Source organism: Dendropsophus ebraccatus, chromosome 9 (assembly GCF_027789765.1).
Source record: "Dendropsophus ebraccatus isolate aDenEbr1 chromosome 9, aDenEbr1.pat, whole genome shotgun sequence".
In the NCBI taxonomy this organism is placed as follows: domain Eukaryota; kingdom Metazoa; phylum Chordata; class Amphibia; order Anura; family Hylidae; genus Dendropsophus; species Dendropsophus ebraccatus.
The window spans coordinates 92,586,211-92,595,117 of record NC_091462.1 but is presented as its reverse complement, the minus strand read 5'-3'; positions in this window follow the sequence as shown (position 1 = coordinate 92,595,117).

Sequence of the window (8,907 nt, the reverse complement as noted above, 5' to 3'; positions counted from 1 at the left end):
ACACCCAAAGCCGCCCCTGGTATCCTGGCAGATTTTTTATTGAAGCCAAATAAGACCGAGCTTGCGCTATGAGCGGGGATTGTACTGACAACTTCCTATCATCTCTGAAGAAATGGCTTCTTATCCTCCTCAGAATTATAGCCATCGGCTGCTGCGTCTTCCTCCGCTTTGTGAAACATATGGGGGAGAGACATGGAGACAAAATCCCCATGGATAAAGTCATGGCTTCCTACACCAAGCCACAACAGATAAGATATCACCTCAGCCGGCCATGAAGGAGACGCTTATTATTCTCCTTATATTATTAATAAATCTCCAGGTTCAGAGCTGCAGCCTCTTATGTGATTTATTAGAACTTTCTATTCATTGATGAGAATATTTGTAGCCATGTGACATGAAGGGGCGTAGCTAGGATTCATGGGGCCCCATAGCAAAAAACTGCATAGGGCCCCATGAATCCTGGGGTAGGGAGACAGTTGGTGGTGACTTGGGCAGAGGGGCAGCTGGGGGTGACTGGGGCAAGTGGAAGGGACTGGGGAAGGACAGCTGGAAGTGACTGGGGCAGCTTGGGGTGACTGGGGCAGGGGGCAGTGGGGTCAAAGGGCAAGGGTTAGCCTCCTTTCCCTCTCACCCCGGGTACAAACATCCGCCCCCCCCCCCCCCGGCTGCTTACACACGGAGGTCCCTGGTCTATGAAGGAGGAAGCCACAGGGGCTGCGGGATCAGGTGATGGCATTGTTGTGGGTGCCGGAGCTGCACAGCGGGATCGGAGGTGCAGTGCAGACCCCCTGATTCCACTGTACGGCCCCCGTACCCACAGTGACACCATCACCCCATCCTGCAGTCCCTACTTTTCTTCCAGGGACTTGAGACCTCCGTGTGTGAGTAGCCAGTAGAAAAGCGTGCGTGCTCAGTGCTCTCTTGTCTGGGTATGTGTATGGGGCGGGTCAGTGGCTGTCTGGGTGGGGAGGGGAAGCTGATGCGCTGCAGTGCTGGTGTTAGCTGTTGTACCATGGAGAAATACCACACTCTGCCAGGGGGCCATCGGGGAGGCAGGGATAGTAATACGCTGTCATTCAGTGGTCCACAAGTGGTTACAATTGTTTCTGTTATTGGGGTTTCTGGGGTTGAGGGAAACTAAATAGTCCTACATGTGACCCTGCAGCCAATCCCTGACCTCAATGGTCTCTTCCTGCTGACCCCCGAGGACAATGCTTGGCTGCAGCACCATGTGCACAATGTATGGGAGGTCATCATATCACTTCCAGTACAATGTATGGGAGGTCATCATATCACTTCCAGTACAATGTATGGGAGGTCATCATATCACTTCCAGTACAATGTATGGGAGGTCATCATATCACTTCCAGTACAATGTATGGGAGGTCATCATATCACTTCCAGTACAATGTAGTGACGCTGGATCAGCTGCAAACTGAGCGCTGGGAACAGTAATTAGTTTATTCTTTATCCCAGTCCCTGTCTGTAGACTGGTTATTATACAATACTGGAAAACCCGTTTTAATGTTTCTCTTTATGACCTGGGAAATAGATGTGCAGCAATAACCTTATTACATTCCTTCACAAACTAGCAATTCTGTCGCAGAGCTACAGCCGGACATAAAGGGTGGGCCCAAGAAATAATTCCTCTGGTGGCCTCAGCTACTCCAGTCTGACACTAGTTATTATCCTTATAGAACAGATAAAAAAAATCCTGTATTAATCGTTAAGGATGAGAAGCAACAATAAACAGCACCAGCTTTCAAGGGAACCAAAACAGCTCAAACAATGTTATATGGAACTTACGTCACCGGAGAGAACAACCATGTAGAAATGATGCAGCCCCCCTCCAGGTAGGCAGGACTAGACAAGCCATAACCATTTCTGTATTCAAAGTACATATATACATACATTAAACAAACAAAATGACTGACACATGAAGGAACATGATCATCAGCTCTGGGAACACTGCTTAACGGCGGAGTGACGGGGCTCCGCTGGACCGCCAGAACACAAACTGTATCCGGAAATTCACTGCGCCCCAGACTGGAACACACGTCAGTGCACCTGTTAGTCCCAAGAACAGTTTCAGTCTTGAAGACCCCTGCGCTCCAGAGTGACATGCCACCTCGCACCCACCGGCTCCACCCCACCCCCATCGGGAACACAGAACCCACACAATGAGGACATCCGTACATCCTAGAATAAGTAACAATATAATGAATAACACATTTTAGTCTATCTATTTCTATCCTAAAGCCCTTTGATACATATAGATAATACACTAAACTAATAAGCAGTTTCTAAATACCATTATATTGCTGCCTATGGGGAGAAAAACACTAATGGTAGGTTCACACGTACCGTATCCGAAGTGGATTTTACACTGCGAATTAGCAGCAAAATCCGCTGTGAATTAGCAGCAAAATCCGCTGTGGATACTTGTCCATTCACTTTAATGGGCTGACATTGTCATCCAGCTGCAAGTATGTCAAACTCAGCGCCATTAACCCCTGCGGCCCCACAGCAGTGCACTGATTGGCTGACTGCCAGGAGCCCTTGAAGCAAGCTGGAGCAGTGACCCCGTACAGTATGTACCCGGGCCGCAGGGGTTAATGGCGCTGAGTTTGACATACTCGCAGCTGGATGACAATGTCAGCCCATTGAAGTGAATGGGCAAGTATCCACAGCAGATTTTGCTGCTAACTCGCAGTGTAAAATCCGCTGCGAATACAGTACGTCTGAACGTACCCTAATGGTGCATTTACATGTACAGGATCCGCAGCAGATTTGATGGGGCAGATAGAATGTACCAAAATAACTGAATACCCCCTCCCTCCCAGTAGTTAGGTCTGTTCCCTCCTGTGTACAGCTCTGCAGTCGGTGCAGAGGGGGAGGGGCTGCAGGCTGCACAGTCCTGACCCGGAGCAGACACTTCACAAGTGACCCTCCAGCGTATTGTATGAAAAGTAAGTGTATGGACCCGTTTACACTCAGCAAGAAGGTTGAAATTCTACGGCGGAGCTCTCCGCCATGGAATCCCGCCATGCTCAGTGTGCTACTTCGAGTGAATGAGAGGGTGTGCGCTGCTCCGCTGCTGCCGCTCATAGAAGTGACATGCTATCTCTGCGAGCATAGAGCGGCGGCAGCGGAGAAGCGCGCGCCCTCTCATTCACTCAAAGCAGCACACTGAGCACGGCTGCTCCGCCGCGGAATTCCGACGTTCTTGCTTAGTGTGAACGGGGCCTAAGGGTGGGTTCACATTGAGGAATTATAGCGGATAAACTCTGCGGAATTCCTCCGCCTGCACGCGCTCACGGACACGCGCCTTTCCGCCGGCTCCATAGACACCATTCTATGGGCTGGCTGATTCCGCATTCCGCCAAAAGAACTGACGCGTAAATTCTTTTGGCGGCATGCGGAATCAGCCGGCCCATAGAATGGTGTCTATGGAGCCGTCGGAAAGGCGCGGCCGTGAGCGTGTACAGGAGGCAGAATTCCGCGGAGTTTATCCGCGAGAATTCCTCAATGTGAACCCACCCTAAGTGTGTGACTGTGTTCATATTGGTCTATCAGTGTAATGTGTGTATAATAAGTCTATGACTGATTACAGCACCACGGAGAGCGCCACTAGTCTCAGAGCCGCGGCACTCCTGTTTACAAACGGTGACCAAACACTCCTCCTGGGCGTGCAGGGGGTGGAGGTACTAGCTCTTGGCGCGCTCTCCGTTGGTCTGTGACATCAGACGCGCCAACGGCCGTGCGGTAGCCACAATGAAATGATAAAGGACTGCAAATAATTCAGTAACACAATGAAACTGCAATGTGTGAACACAGCCTAGATGTTCTGCAACAGCTTTGTGGGGGGAAATAGGCAGGGTGGGGGACTGTGATGGAACAGCTGAGGGAAAGCATTGCATTCTGGAACCTGTAGTACTGTGTACAACTGATAAACCAGGAAGTGCAGAAACACAAAACAGAACAAAACCCCCAAAACAAATGGATTTTTGGTAGTTTCAAAACTGGGATAGACAGGTAAGTAATGCTATATGCTTCTGCAGAAGTCTCATTTTTTTTAACCTCTACCCGGAGTTCCCCTTTAACACGCAAGGATTGACTTAATAGCATTTAAGGTTGGTGTACCTGAAATACGCTATTGTTGCCTGTTTAAAATCCTCATAGGAGGTGGGTGGAGTACTGGCCAATAGGAGGTAGTAACCCCCCAAGTGTAACACAAAAGCAAAAAAGTGGCCATCACTCCGATACCACTGCTCACACTGTGCTGGTTGCATGCTGACGTGGCTTAAATACAGACAAAAACAGGAAACAACAACCTACAAGTCCCAGGACTTACCGCACATACTCCCTCCAGCATGGCATGGGGAGATTTTGTTTGATCAAATAGTTTGCTAAGAACCTCATTTTGAAGAAAACATTTTTAGAACGGGTTTTTTCCTTGTGTACGCTGGAGGGAGTATATACGGTAAGTCCTGGCACTTGCAGGTTGCTGTTGCACTTTTATGTTTTCGTCTGTATTTTAGCCACCACAGCGTGCAAACTCCATAGTGTGCGCTGAGGTGTTGGGGTGCTGGCTAATTTCTGTATTTCCTGTTACAGGTCTCTTTGACATGTTAAAAGTTTTTTCAAGCAACAGGGACACTTTAAAATCTGCCCAACTAATCTTCTATAAGACGTCTGCTGCTGGGCTCACTGCACTGATTGACAGCACAGGAGAGCACAGAGCTTTAAATGTCCCTCCCCAACTTCCTTCATTTCATCCCAAGCCTTGCATGTATTGACAACAAACAAGCAGAGGAGCAGAAACAGCGACACCTAGTGACCAATATTATAACGTTTCATAAAGTGAATTATCCCTATGTTGGATATTGAGGCCTCTGCCAAAATATGTAGACAATGACGCCTCTGTTCACCCCCCCCCCCCCCCCCCCCCCCCCCGGGTGTACACAATGTCAGCAGTTCTTTTCCAGATCAGATTGCCTAATAACAGTGTGACTGACCAGTATGTCCCAGTTATTATGCCCCCTGCCCAAATAATAATGCCCCCTGTAGCCATTAGTAATGTCCCCTTCCCCAATAACATGCCCCCTATAGCCAGTGATAATGCCTCAGTAGCTCTCCACCAATCCAAAATGGAGCCTCCCCACCAGACACAACACCCTCTGCACCTACATATTCCCCCTGTAATGAGGTTCAATATCCCCTATAGCCAAATAGACCTTTATAATGAGATTATGCATCTTGTATACAGATACAATGCTCAAGTAGCTAGAGATGCCCCCTGTAGCCCGATACAATTTCCTTATTAGCTAGATATGAACCCTGTAGCCAGAAACAATGCCCCTATACCCAGATACAATACCCCTTACAACTAGATATGCCCCTGCAGCTAGATGTAATGTCCCCTGTAGCCAGATACAATGCACAATGTGGTTAATAACAATTCCTCCAGGGCCAGTTATGCCTCGTAGCCAGATACATTGCTCCTTGTAGCAAGATACAATGTTTGTGATAACTTGATATGCCCCCGATAGCCAGAAACAATGGGGGAGATTTATCAAAAAGTTACGGCATTCTTTTTTGGAGTGGAAACGTCGCAAAATTTTGCGCAACTGCATAACTGCGCAAAATTTTGTGACTTTTCCCCGACATACACCAATCATGCCTACTTCAGCTTACACTGAAAGTAGGCATGATTTATCATGTGCGACTAACTAAAATAGTCGCACTAGGGTCACAGACCGACGCCACGCTAGAGGTGCTGTATTTTACCACCTATAATGTGGAGTCGGCATGCTCCGTGGGTCGGGTGCAGTGCACCTGATCTACGGAGTGTAAGGGGTTAAGTAGTGATGCAGCAGCATCACTACTAACCCTTTGAGGCTGTACAGTAAGGAGGGGTGCATAGCACACCCCTCCTTACAGAACAGGAGCAGGGAATCCCCTAATTAAGCCGGGATTCCCTGCCCTACGGGTTTCCTACCCAAAAGCAGAACGCAATCTGCTTCTGAGCGGGAAATTTGAAATCCCGGCACAGAAGTTACAGTCTGGCTCTCAGGGACTTAACCTCCTGGGGACCGGATTGTTTTAAATTTTTAAGCAATATATGCCACTCATAGCCAGGTATCTCCCCCTTTGCAACAGTATATGCCCCTCATAGCCAGGTATACCCCCCCAGTAATATGTGCACCTCATAGCCAGGTATGCTTCCCGCCCTGCAGCAATATATGCCTCTCATAGCCAGGTATGCCTCCGCCCCTGCAAACAGATATGCCCGTCATAGCCAGGTATGCCTCCGCCCCTGCAAACAGATATGCCCGTCATAGCCAGGTATGCCCCCCTGCAAACATATATGCCCATTCTGGCTCTGCATCTGCACCAGCAAAGAAGGGGGTTAAGTGCCCCCTTCCTTGCTGGGGCAGATGCAGTGCGCTCTCCATTGGGGGAGGTTGATGGTAGGGGCTGGGGGTTACCTGCTGCCTCTTCCTCGGCAGTTGCCAGCAGTCCCGGTATGTCTTGGTAAGCCCCGCCCCCGGCAATGATAAGCCCCCGACCCCGTATTTCCCGCTGGGGGTGCCAAAATTAATGTCCCTTCCCACCCTGGTATTACTAGGCTGCTGTTGTTTGGTTTTTAACCCGGCTGGTTATAGAAAGGGGGGATCCTATGTTTTTTTTTTTTTTAAATTATTTATTTATTTAAAAAGGAAACGCATAGGATCCCCTCCCCCCTTTCCATAACCAGCCGGGTTAAAAACCAAGCAGCGGCAGCCTAGTAATACCAGGGTGGGAAGGGACATTTATTTTGCCCCTCCCCAGCCTAATATTACCAGCCTGCTGCCGCCCAGTCCAGGAGCGCCAATTCTGACGCTCCGGGACCACTGGCACCCGGCTCTTCCCAGTACCCCTGATTGGGTACTGGGGTAATAATGGGGGGGGGGGGTAGTGTTAGCCATTTTACACCGGCTACCACTAAGCCTCGACTTAGTAATGGATTCCGTCTATCAGACAGCTTCAACTACTACGTCTGTATAGTAGTGAAAGAAAACACAACACCATGACCATTTTATTGAACAGTAAAGTCCGCTGGTCATCAAAGTAGTCCAAACGAATCCGACGTAATCCTCTGCATGCCGGTATCTGAAAAAGAAAGGGAGAAGAAAATGCTCATTACCTAGGAGGCAAACCAGGGCCAATGAGACTATTTAGAGACAATTCTGAGCCAAACAAATCAGCACCACAGAAAATAGACCAGGCTTATCCCTGATAGTAAATTGCACTTTAACCCCCAGACGACCCATGACGTAACCTTACGTCCTGGGTGTTTCTCCCGCTATGAAGCGTGCTCCGGAGCGCGCTTCATAGCAGGTGGGGGCCGGCTGCAAACAGCAGCCGGGACCTCACCGGTAATGACACGCTGCAGCGATCGTGCTGCCGCGTGTCATTAACCCCTTAAACGGCGTTTTAGTGAAAGTGACAGGGGGAGTCCCCTGTCACTTACCGATCGGGACCCCCGCAGTGTGACTGCGGGGGTCCCGATCATTGAAACGGACTGCCGGAGGTCTCTTACCTGCCTCCGTGTGGTCCGATCGGCGATCTGCTGCACTAAGCCTGCACAGGCAGGCTCAATGAGCAGATCGCCGATAACACTGATCAATGCTATGCCTATGGCATAGCAATGATCAGTGTAGAAATCACACAAGTGTATGTAAAAGTCCCCCACAGGGACTTCAAAAGTGTAAAAAAAAAAAAGTTCAAAACACTAACACACAACCCCAAAGCCCCTCCCCCAATAAAAGTCTAAATCACCCCCCTTTCCCATTATATAAATAAAACTAATAAAAATAAATAAATAGATAAACATATAATATACCGTAGCGTGCGTAATTGTCCGATCTATTAAAATATAACAAGCGTCATTGTGATTGGTAAACGGCGTACACGACAAGAGGGGAAAAAGTGCGCAGATTACCGATTTTATGTTACATTATATATTTAAAAAAATCAATAAAAAGTGATCAAAACGTCCGATCTTCACAAATATGGTATTAATAAAAACTAGAGATCATGGCGGAAAAAATGACACCCCATACAGCCCCGTAGGTGAAAAAATAAAACTGTTATAAGTGTCACAATAGGCCCATTTTATTAATATTTAATTGCCAAAAAAAAGGATTTCATAAAAAAATACATATATAACATTAGAGAATCTGTGTAACCTGCATATGGTTGTGTTCGGGCTGACCTATAGAATAATGGTATCATGTCGGTGTTACCATATAGTGCATTACGTAGACACAGGAACCCCCCAAACGTTACCATATTGCATTCTTATTTACGATTTCACCTATTTATATCTTCATAAATAATATATTTGGAATTCCATCATACATGTTATGGTAAAATGAATGACGCCATTACACAGTACAACTATTCCTGTAAAAAACAAGCACTTACATGGCCTGTAGATAGAAAACTGAGAGTGCTAGAGCTCTTAGAAGGGGAGGAGGGAAAAACGAAAACACTAAGATCAAAATTTTCGCGGTCCACTGGGTCATTTTGGGCCTGGTCCTCAAAGGGTTAAATAGACCAGTTTATTCTTGCCAAAGCAGAAATAGACCACAGCTAGAAAAATCCCCTGTTCATAAATCTCCCCCAACGTTCCTGTAGCTATTGATAATGTTCTCTATACTCAGCAATGGCCCCTGTAGCCAGACACAATGCCCCTTTGCAGCTAGATATGCCACCTGGATGAGATGCAGAATCTGCTGTAGCCATATACAGTGTGCTCCCTGTAGCCGGATACAACGCCTCTATAACCAAAGTAAATTATTGTTTGTTTTTTTTACCCCTGATGCCTCCCGCATACCCCCTCATCCTGTGTGGTGTACC